The sequence below is a fragment of the Oratosquilla oratoria genome, unplaced genomic scaffold, assembly GCF_046742065.1.
Source record: "Oratosquilla oratoria isolate Oo_2021 unplaced genomic scaffold, ASM4674206v1 SCAFFOLD55, whole genome shotgun sequence".
In the NCBI taxonomy this organism is placed as follows: domain Eukaryota; kingdom Metazoa; phylum Arthropoda; class Malacostraca; order Stomatopoda; family Squillidae; genus Oratosquilla; species Oratosquilla oratoria.
Window position 1 is genome coordinate 698,188 of NW_027467719.1, and position 12,515 is coordinate 710,702.

A 12,515-nucleotide genomic window follows, 5' to 3' on the forward strand; every position below is an offset into this window, starting at 1 on the left:
CGTTTGAGGACACTTAACTTTCGGGAAAATTCTGCCGGCTTTGGTACCTTGTTTTTCTCGTGAACATTCGGAAATTTCCTAATAGTTCTCTATTCTTGGTGGCCTCTATTGTTGTATTGTCGTGGTTTCTTTTGATCCGTTGCCTTCATCCAATTTAAGCTAATATTTAAATAAAATTAATAATCTTTTACTTAGTTTCTGTCTTCATTGTCCTTAGTCCATAAGACTGTTTTCGGCACGACTATTTGCTCGTGTATTTGTGCCGAATCGTTTGGGTTGGAGTCGTTATGGCTAGCCACGATAAGACGTTGTCCGATTCGGAAGTTTTACAAAAAACTCCGAAGACAGAGAGCTCACAAAAAGGGGCTTATCACTAAGGACCTTAAGGCTCTAAATGCCTTGACGATATGTTAAATCAGATTGAAGATTTCCTCTCAAAAATACAAGATCATGACGAGGAAATCTTCGAGATGCTCCCCGAAGAAGAAAAGGACGAGGATACGGAGACATCTAGAACTTACCGCCTGTCCGTTCTTCTTCAATTGTCTCCGTATAAAGAACGAAGACAAGAATTGAAGGGAGTTCTTGAATCTCAAAAAGGGTGAAAAACTAAAGTCCACTGATAATTCTGTAAAACTTCCTCTTCCTCCTATTATTCTTCAACATTTCGAGAATAACTCTAGCAATCCCTTTGCCTATTTAAACTTTAAAAAGGGCTTTCTGAATGCTTTAGCTGGTCTCCCCAATCTGACCAATAGTCAGAAATTAATTTATTTGAAGGGATACCTCAGAGGGGAAGCTTTCCATTTAGTAGAGAACCTTCCAGTGGATGATTTAAGTTTTGACTCTGCTTTCCATCTTCTTGATGAATTATATTTCAACAAGGAAGAAATTCTTGATAAGGTGTTGATTTCAATTATCAATGCACCGGAGGTCTCGCTCATGAGAGACCTTGAAAGTTACATTAGGTCTGTAGATTCCAAGCTACAAGACCTTAAGGGAATTGGGGTAGATTTCACTAGGCCAGGAAGCGAGGGCCTCCTCCTCTAATTTAAATAAAAAAATCGATTTTTATATTAAAAAAAAAAATCGCCAACCCTGATGTCCACTAACCTCATACAATAATACCTGTTAAGTCCGGCTAAAATTGGCATTTCAAAGCATAACAGTGCCTTAAAAATAGTTTCTTATTTCACTATAAAAGTTTATATTAACTTATACTGCATTGAATAAGTCAATAGTTGATATATGTGTCCTATATACAATGTTAGGTTTCTAGTTTTGATATATTTGTTCAATATAAAATGTTAGGTTACAAAGAAAGCAATGGCCTCCGCTAGCGGACCCAGGGATCTGGGAGCGCACGTCCTGTGTAATAGTAGTCCTTGATATATACATATATATATATGTATGTGTATATATATATATACATATATATATACATATATACATATACACATATATATACATACATATACATATATACATACATATACATATATACATATATATACATATATATATACACATATATATACATATATATTTATGTATTGGGTAGCCACTGATGATAGTCAAAACTCCGGGTACACAATATATTTTTCTGATACAGACAACTATGCGTGTTTACAACGAGAGCTTGCTCAGAACTCACGCCAAGCTCTAGTTGGCGCCAAAAGACGCGCATCGCATTTGCGATATCCAATATAATTACAAATATACATAATGTACACATAATTACAATAGATAATAAAACAATAAAAAACACAACATATGACAATTTTATAAAGAGGGGGAAACATATAATTCCCCAAATAAGCAACACACAAGTACAATGTACGATATGGTATACAACATACCACGCCAACACATCGCTCGGCCAGCACCACTCGGTGACCCACCGAGCAAACAAGAAAAAGACTGACCGAGGCAAGGAGAATCCAAAATACACAAGGACAAACCACACACACACCACATATGCAACAGTGGCAGAAAAAAGTGTGGGAAAAATTGATACAATAGCACACCCAATACATTAAATAAACACATACATAATTAATTACATAAAGACAATACATACAAACACAGAAAGGAACATAAGACTGGCGCCAGTTAACAAAAATACAAATACAGCAATTGCCGGACGTCCGAGACATGATACTTAATATCTAAACACGACAAAATACAATTCAAGATAGTACACTTAAGAGCTAAACAATAGTTACACATTATAACTAAGAAAGGGACACACACACAAAAAAAATGGTAAACATCACAAGGAATATATAACAATACACAATGAGAGTTTAGGTAATTACAGGACCCCTTGACCTAAGGTCATAATTATGAGGGGTAGATAAACAAGGCATAGTTCTTACAGTGGGCCCTGAAGGAAGGCGGGTAAAGGCAGGGATAGGCACTTCAGTCTTCTTAAGCCTATCAGAGTGTGAAATCTCGCCAAGGCCTGTTGAAGGGTAAAAAATCCTGAACTTGTTAGGGTGGAGGCGTTCAGTCACCAAAAGGGGATCCTCAAATTTACAATTCAATTTCGACTGGCGATCAGGCATGCTTTTGAAGACATGATCACCAACACCGATGGTCACAGGTTTTGCACGAGCATGTTGTTGTTTCAACATGTCGGCCTTTGAAACATCCAGTTTATCTCTTACAGAATTATAAATGGCATGCATCACATGACTCTGGATTTTACTATAGTCATCTAAATTGTAGAGGGGACGAGCAGGGCTGTCAAGCACATCATATGGGAGCCGTTTCTCAACTCCAAAGATAACATAATGAGGAGTTTTGCCCGTAGAAACATTAATGGTGATATTGATACAAGCACTGACATGGGGAAGCCAATCCTCCCAAGACTCATGAAAATTACTAGCAAGGTGACGTAGGATCTCTAAAATTTTCCTGTTCGTCCTCTCAACAAGACCATTGGACCCTGGATGATAAGCAGTCACGAACGTCTGTTTGATGCCGTAACGTTAGCAAATACCTGCCAAAACCTCGTTCCTAAATTCCGTCCCAAAATCACTAAGGAGCACCGAAGGAGTGCTGTATGGACACAACACATGGGAAACTAAAGCATGTGCTACAACTGGTGCAGATTTGTTACGTAAGGGAGCTAAGACTACAAAACGACTAAAGTGGTCCACACACACAAGGTCATACACAGAGCCCTGAGTGCTACGAGGCAGTTGCAAAAGGTCCATAGCCACAGTCTGAAAAGGGCGAGAAGGAGTAGGGTACTCTAAGATGGGAGCAGTGCTCGTAGAACCTTTGTTCTGGGCACAAGAACTACACCGGGCTACATGAGAGGTAATGTCTAGTCCCATTTTAGGCCAATAATATTTCTTCCGTGCCATAGCCAGAGTTTTGTCACGACCTGGGTGACCAGCCTGATGGGTATCATGAGCAAGGGACAAAACAACGGGAACTAGAGACTCGGGGATCACTAGCTGTGCCACATCTTGCTCAAACACTTCCACATTACGAATGAGAACCTTGTCCTGCAGGGAAAATTGGGACAGAGGTACTGGTAAAGCTGGTAAGGTGGAATCATCACCAGACTCTAAAGCATAACTAAACTGCTTACCAAACAGGTTCTTCACGCTGAGCTTTGGCCAGATCTTGCAGGGAAAAGTTATGAATCACTGTAACAGCAGCAACAGGGATATTACGTGAAAGTGCATCAGCAACGTGGTTCGCACGCCCCGGGATATGTTCAAGGGTTGGATTGAATTCCTCGATCATGAGGAACCATCTGGCTAGGCGGCCTGAAAGATTTTTGCCCTTGAAAAGCTGAGTAACAGCAGTGTGGTCCGTGTAGACTGTAATAGGATATCCAAAAATTATATCACGGAAGTGCTTTTAAGCCCACACCACTGCCAGGCCTCTAAATGAATAACAGAGTAACGGGACTCAGGCTTATTAAGAATGCGACTAGCCTATGCAATAACATAAGGTCTACATCCATCTACTTGTTGCATGAGTACAGCTCCAATGCCTGTACCAGAAGCATCTGTACAAATGGTAAAGTGGAGACTGTAATCAGGGAAGGCCAACACAGGCGCTGCAGTAAAAGCAAGCTTCAAAGAATCAAAACTATGCTGATGAACATCACGCCACTGGAAGGAAGAGTCCTTCTTGAGAAGGCGAGTGAGAGGGGACGCAATTGAAGCAAAGTCTTTAATGAATGCACGATAGTATCCTGCAAGTCCAAGGAAGGAACGTACATTTTCAACTGACTTCGGGATAGGGAAGTCCTTCACTGCCTTGATTTTATCACCTGTGGTATGGATACCATGTTTGTCTACAACATGACCTAGGAATTGGATACTAGACTTGAAAAAGGAACACTTGGGTAAGTTGAGTTTCAACCCAGCGTCAGCAAAACGCTGCAAGACCATGGACAACTTAGTAAAGTGGCTTTCCACATCTTTGGAAACTAAAATCAAATCATCCAGGTAAACAAAAAGTCCATCTCCAATTAAGCCATGAAAAATGGAGTTAACTAAACGCTGGCAAGTCAAAGGAGCATTCAGCAAACCCATGGGGCAACGAAGCCATTCATAGTGCCCACTGAGAGTCGAGAAGGCCGTGACTTTACGAGACTTCTCCTCCAGGGGTATCTGCCAAAAACCTGCTTTTAAATCTAAGGTGGTGAACACCGTATTACCAGTGCCAATGGACTGAAGAAGCTCGCTTAAGATAGGCAGAGGATAATGGTCTGGAAGAGTGACCTCATTAACTTTCCTGTAATCAACAACAGGACGAAAAGATCCATCTTTCTTGGGCACCAGGAGAAGAGGCGAGTTCCACTCTGAGTGGGACTCCTGTACAACACCTTCACGCAATAAATCGTCAACCAAGGACTGGGCTATAAGCCGACGAGAGTGGGGTAGCCTGTAAGAGGGTACGTAAACAGGACGAGTACCTGGCTGAAGATCAATTCTATGAACCACACGGTCCATAACCCCTAACGGATCACCTGGTAAAGCCAAAGCCTGACGGTGAGTAACTAACAGCTCAAGGAGACGAGGCGTCTCTTCAGGAAAATCAATCTCGCCTACAAATGTGGCAAACTCAGAAGCTAAGTGAGTAGGGTCACGTGTTGGAGGAGACTGTAGTACAGAAGCTGCTATAATAGGCGAGTCCTGGAAAGTAGCAACGTGTACCACCTCAAAGGAGCCTAAGTGACTGCCAGGAGAAAGAGGAATAGGAGCACCCGTGACATTGGTTACCATCGCCGTGGTAACAGGATCCTCTCGAATAGTGGAGAGAGTTCCTTCTAAAGCAAGGCGACGAATACGAACAGAGTCAGGCAAAGAGAGAACGTCAGACCCTATCGGGGCACTTGAGATGCGCACCGGAACTCGAACAGAACTTGAAGGTTCAATAAGATGCTCTCCTATAACAACAGCAGCACAATGAGAAACAGGGTTAGATCGCTTAGAATCACAAACAGAAACTGGCCTATCCGATGCAGAGATATCACAATTGCAGAAAGTCACTACACGGCGACTAGGAGAAATATCTATGCCATGAGCTGTAAGAGCATCAATACCCAAGAGACAATCACACTTAAGGGCAATGCCAGAGACAACAACAAAAGTGACATTGAAGACTGTAGCATGCAAGAGAAACTGTAAGGGAAGACAAACAGATCCAAGAACAAGCACGGGAGAACTTTGCACAAAGTGCAAATTATTATAAAAGGGAGATAAAGGGAGATTATACAATTCCCGTAGAGCAAAATAAGCCTTTCTACTTAAGAGACTACATTCTGCACCAGTATCTACAGTGACAGAAAGAGGCGTATCCCTAGTAAGAAATTGAAAGGTAAATAATTGAGAAGACTCAACAGCCACACAGGGAATTATTTGAGACCGAACATTGCTGGTCAACTCTTTGGGTTGTGAAACACGCGCTAGTGAAAATGGGATTGACGAGGCTGTTGAGAAGTCTCAACCTTAAGTTTCAAAACCTTGAAACATCGATCAGTCGAGTGTTTACAATGACCATGGATATGGCAATAATTGAGTCTACCTTGAGGTTCTACTCTAGAAAGGTCATGCGACATATTAGAACAGTAGGTACACTCCTGCGAACAGGGGACAGTCTTGACTTGTGTACCTGCGCCGACGGCGGTAACAAAATTCGCTGGAATGACCAGACCTGTTACAAAAGGTACATAACAGGGGAGGGGGGGTAACTGTAGATTGAGGGGAACTATGAGTAGGAACTGTAGACTGAGAGGGCTGAGGAGAACAAGGGACATGGGCATGTTGATGAGCATTGCTAATACACAAAGAACTAGAAGGCACTTCCCCTAGTTTACAGGAAAGCTTTGTCGCAAAAGACAATAGAGTCTCATCAGTCGTATACTTGAGAGAAGATGCAGCTCTTCTCTCAGAAGGCACCAAAAAAAGAATATACATAAAAAATTCCAAAATAAGACGAAATCTATCTAAAGTGATATTACCATTATCTACTCAATCTGAATGTGAAAGTGAATCTAAAGCATCAACAACAATTATACTGGCCTGAGCTTGCGCCCGTCTATAATCAAGAGTGCACAGTCGGGATACGAGAGTATCAGCCAGTTTGAAACACCAATGGAACGAACCACCACCAGGGGTATCTGAAAAAAAAAGTTTAAGGAAGTTAGACCTAAAGATGTCATAATTATAATCCAGAGATTTGGGATCTAAACACGACGCAGAAAGTAACTCCCATGCCAGAGAATTTGGCACAAGCTGGGACCTCACAAAGGAGATCTTTTCAGGCCCCGTCGAAACATTAGAGTATACAATTGAATTCTCACATTGGCGGATAAAATCAATCGCCTTATAATGGGAATCTTGACCAGAGAATTTCATAACCGACGGTTCTTGATGCAATAATGTCAATGTGTGCCCCATTGTCTCAGAAGAGTTTTTTGACTTAGACTTTGACTTAGACATGATAGGATTTGACAACTGTAACCCACTGTGTAATAACATAGAGCATTAAATAGAAAACACCGACACTGAGCAAGAAATAATGGAAATATAACAGACTTGCACAAAGCATGAAATAATGTAAAAAAAAAAATAATAATAATAATATAGAGAAATCACATAGACATGGGACACGAACGTAAGATAATGATATAATTCACACAAACAGAAGCATTGAAACACAGAAACAATGCAATACACATATCAATAATGAAGAAAAACAATTATAGTAAGACCGTTATTAGCAAAATTTACGTAAAAATATATATATAATGCACTGATGCGTAAGTGTACACAAGACGTCACTGAGGGGTAACATTTCAAAAAGTAAACAAGTAGTGACGTCATAAAAATGGCAGCCCAAGGCACGACCGGTAGATATGAAATATATGTATATACAACAATATGTCCACAAAATCTCAAAAAGGACAATACAGGTATGCCTAAGGCAAGGAAATATACAATACTGGTAAGTAACGAAGGTAGCTAATGTCTTCGGACGCGGCGCATGAGCCGGCGAATACACAAGGACCGGCTGGGACGCCGACCGAGAATTTCTTGGACTCCAAACACGAATTCGTCCTCATCCAATTACCAATTCAACTGCAATCCACACAGCGACCATAGAAGATCGTCCCGCAAAAGCAGACGGCGATATCAGTCCAAAAGAAGGCCGAACACGAAGATTCACGGGGGAAACGTCTCCCAATAAAATCACTTGGCGCTCTATGCAACCACAATGTTCCTGAACACCGCCTTTTAAATAAAAAGTCACTGGTCCAAAGTGAGAAAGCACTATTACTTCTCTCAAATAAGCAAATCCTGTAGCCTGCGGAATGAAAATAGGAGAAAAGAACGGACACAAATATGCACTAGTATGATCGGCTATAGTCCAGCGCTGCGGTTTAAAGTCTTTTCAGAACGTTCACAATGAAAAAAATCACCGAAAAGATTGTTTTTACGCTGCCACCATAATGTATTGGGTAGCCACTAATGATAGTCAAAACTGCGGGTACACAATGTATTTTTCTGATACAGACAACTATGCGTGTGTTTACAACGAGAGCTTGCTCAGAACTCACGCCAAGCTCCAGTTGGCGCCAAAAGACGCGCATCGCATTTGCGATATCCAATATAATTACAAATATACATAATGTACACATAATTACAATAAATAAAACAATAAACAACACAACATATGACAATTTTATAAAGAGGGGGAAACATATAATTCCCCAAATAAAAAACACACCAGTACAATGTACGATATGTTATACAACACACCACGCCAACACACACACACACACACACACACATATATATATATATATACATATATATACATATATATACATATACATACATATATATACATATACATATATGTATATATACATATATATATTACTTCTTACTTCTGCTCCCAGGTAGGCTTACAGCCTGTCAGTCGGGCCAGCACACTTCTCCAGATTGTCCTCTCAAAGCTTCTCTCTTCTCTCAAATCCTCTATTTTTCCTAATCCATTTGCCTCTAGGATTTCTTGAACGCCATCTTTCCATCTTTTCTTCGGTCTACCTCTAGATCTGCTACCTTCTGGTCTCCAGTTCCATCTTTTCTTTGCAATTCTCTCTTCATCCATTCTCTCCACGTGCCCAAGCCACCTTAATTGTGCCTTTTCTATTTTGCTTCTAGTTGATTTTACTCCAATCATTTCTCTTATTTTATCATTTCTAATTCGATCTCTTTTGGTTTTATTTACTACTGCTCTCAACGTTTTCATTTCTGCCGACTGAATTCTGTTCCAGTCTCTTGATGTTAATGTCCAGCTTTTAGCAGCATACATTAAAATTGGTACCAAAACTGATTCAAAAATATTTTTCTTTGCCTCCGTAGGTACATTTATATCTTTTAGGATAGGGTACAAGGCACAGACACCTCTACTGTACTTTGATATTCTTTCATATATATATACATATACATATATACATTTATATATATATATATATATATATATATATATATACACGAGGTCCATTCAAAAAATATCCGACCTTGGTCTATAAAGAAAAGATTTGTGTACATTTCAAAACTTTTATTCAATCACCTTCAAAGTACTCCCCTTGGGAGTGCACACACTTCTCCCAGCGGTGCTGCCACTGCTGGTAACATCTCTGGAATGCCGAAATTGGAATGTTGTAGAGCTCTGCCGTCGTTTTTCTCATAATTTCCTCTCTAGACTCAAAGCGCTTCCCTTTAAGGGTTGTTTTCAGTTCAGGGAAGAGCCAGAAGTCACAAGGTGCCACGTCTGGAGAGTAGGGAGGGTGCCGAACATGTGGAGTATTGTTTTTGGCCAGGTAAGCTTAGATCAGGTGGGCAGAATGAGCAGGTGCATTGTCATGGTTGCGCGCAGCCCACATTTGCGGTCGTTTTCGTCGCACAGCACCGCGAAGGTGTCGCATAACTTCCAGATAATACTCCTTATCAATTGTTTGTCCTGCTCGTGCATATTCCTGATGCACAATACCACTGGAGTAAAAAAAAACATGTCAACATTTCCTTGACGTTGCTCCGAACCTGTCGTGCTTTTTTTGGTCTTGGTGATGTCTGATGCTTCCATTGTGATGACTGAAATTTTGTTTCCGGGTCGTATCTATACACCCATGTCTCATCACCTGTAATGATGGTCTTCATGAAGTCAGAATCACTGTTAGCACAGTCAAGCAGGTCTTGTGCAATTTCCAGGCGGAGTTGTTTCTGCTGTTCCACCAGCAACTTTGGAACAAATTTTGCAGACACTCGTCGCATGGCCAAATCTTCGGTTAAAGTTGTATGAACTGATCCTGTGCTTATTCCTACTTCTCCGACAATCTCGTTGATGGTTATACGACGGTCGTCCTCCACTATTCGACGAACATTCGAAATGAATTCTTCGTTTCTGCTGGTGGATGGCCTGCCAGACCGTGGCTTGCTCTCAACTGAGGTTTGTCCTTGCTTGAAGCGGTTATACCACTCCTTTATCTGTGTTATTCCCATGGCTTCATCGCCAAAGGCTTGCTGAATCTTCTGGATAGTTTGCACTTGCATATCACCAAGCTTGTGGCAGAACTTAATGCAATAGCGCTGCTCGATGCCCTCCGACATGTTGCGTAAGGACGATAATCCGACGAGTACGTACTGGATGACTGCACTCTAGCCTTAACAGGTGGTAACTGGCGCGCACTACATCTTTTAAAATCTCCACGCATGCGCAGTAAGGGTGCCGTCAACTGCTACAAAAATGGATTCCTGAATGGTAAATTATTTTTCCTTTTATGGACCAAGGTCGGATACTTTTTGAATGGACCTCGTATAATATATATGTTAGGTTAGGTTAGGTTAGGTAAGGTTAGGTATATATATAATAATATATGTATATATATAATATATGTGTATATATATATATATGTATATATATATATATATATATATATATATATATATATATATATCGTATACTTAGGGCGCAGGTTCTCCTTGATACACACTGAGTTAAACACCACAGCATTGTCACAATTATTTATCTTCTTCCTAATATTTTCAATTCTTCTCACTATAGTCCTGACTTTAGGAGGGTGATCGAAAATCGAGAACTTTGGACAATTGATTTTCGATCACCTTCCCAATGTCAGAACTATAGTGAGAAGAATTGAAAATATTAGGAAGATAAATAATTGCGACAATGCTGTGGTGTTTAACTCAGTGTGTATATATATATATATATATATATATATATATATATATATATATATATATATATATATATACATACACTCCTCCCTCAATTTACGAACTAGTTACGTTCTTGAAAAACCGTTCGTATATCGAATAAACATAAAACGAGCACTTTTTCCCATATAAACTCATTATATTATGCGAGATAGGTTCTTACAAATTTCATGTCCCTATAAAGTCATCACAACATTACATATGCATAATCTTGAATACTGTTCTCTGCTAATTACATACAGACACTTAAAATATTAATATGCAAAGTCGATAATAACGCTTAAGAGGCACAATGTCACTTGAAATAATGCTAATAATCCACAATTAACCGAGACCGAATGAGTAGACCGAGCATTACACGTCGTTGTTTTAAAAACAATAAAAAACTGGGCGGTTGGTTCTTTCTCAATACGAACTTATCTATTTTCACTTTTATTTTTATTTTTTTTTTACCTGGACATATGGCAGTTGTTGTTTTTTTTATGATGTAAACATAATTTTCTTTTTTAATACTTATGATTTAAAAATACAGTAATTTCTTTCAACAGGATTTTATTCGTTATGGCGAATTTTTAGTTCGTATTTCGTTTTTTGGGGAAAAAAATTTGTTCGTTATAGCGAAAATTCGCATATGGAGCGTACTTAAATCGAGGGAAGAGTATATATATATATATATATGTATATATATATATATTATATATATATATTCTATATATATATGTATATAATATGTACATATATATATATATATATGTATATAATGTATATATATTATATATATGTATATAATATATACATATATATATACATATATATGTATAATATATATATATATAATATATATATATATATATATATATATATATGTATCCTTTACCATTATTAATCATCACCCACCACGCACGTGATCCACATGCTTGCAACAGAGCGAGACTTCCTCTTGCTTACCTTGCATTTCCCACGACATGCACCCCTAACACAGCACATTTGAAGACAAACAAGTATAGATGCCTAGTGTCACCAGACTAACGTATCATAAATCCTTTTATTATAACTGCCCTAGTGTATTACGCATAAACTAACATAGATATAATATACCTAACAATATCCACCAGGGATACAACTGGCGGCAGCAGCGGTTCGCCCACGTCCTGAATAGAAGCGCCGTCATCAGCCATACTACAAAGGTTACACAACCAATCCAACTGGCGAGCGGTACTCTATTCCAACCTCCGAAGATACAAGCCTACCTTATACCACGAAACACTGGTTTCACACATGCCTACCACAGAAGGCCGAATACATTCAAGCCACGCCTACCATTCAGAACATTCAGAAGGAGCAACGAAGAAGAAACCGTCTATCTTCGACTTCTCATATCTTCCTTCAAGCCACTTGATTCTATTCAGATCAGCCGCGCCTGCAGCTCAGACGACCGAGATCGTCTACTTCTCATCAACCGCATCAGAAAGCTAGCTCATCACTTCAAGCAAGCAACACGTCTACCCACAGGCGCACAACCACCCACTCCCTTCGAGACGACAGTCAGAATTCTAAGATCGCAGCAATGCATCAATCTTAGAATCGGTGGTGAAATCGAACCCATTCGATTTTGAACCACCTGGTGGCAGTACGCTACCATAGTCTCTGTAGACAGATATCTACAGCGACATAGAAGAACCGGTCAACTCTACACCGCACCTCATCAAGACCAAACCAAGAGATAGAACTTCAATCAAA

The 12,515-nt window shown here is 39.7% G+C and overlaps 1 long non-coding RNA gene across 1 annotated transcript in view; it reads right to left on the bottom strand.

Annotated features, from left to right (window-relative positions):
- Positions 1-6,177: 6,177 nt before the first annotated feature.
- Positions 6,178-12,515, bottom strand: part of LOC143023683 (uncharacterized) — a 754,159-nt gene continuing 747,821 nt past the window's right edge. Inside the window, exon 3 of the long non-coding RNA XR_012966193.1 lies at positions 6,178-6,652. This is a non-coding gene — a long non-coding RNA (uncharacterized LOC143023683). The remainder of the gene's footprint in view (positions 6,653-12,515) is intronic.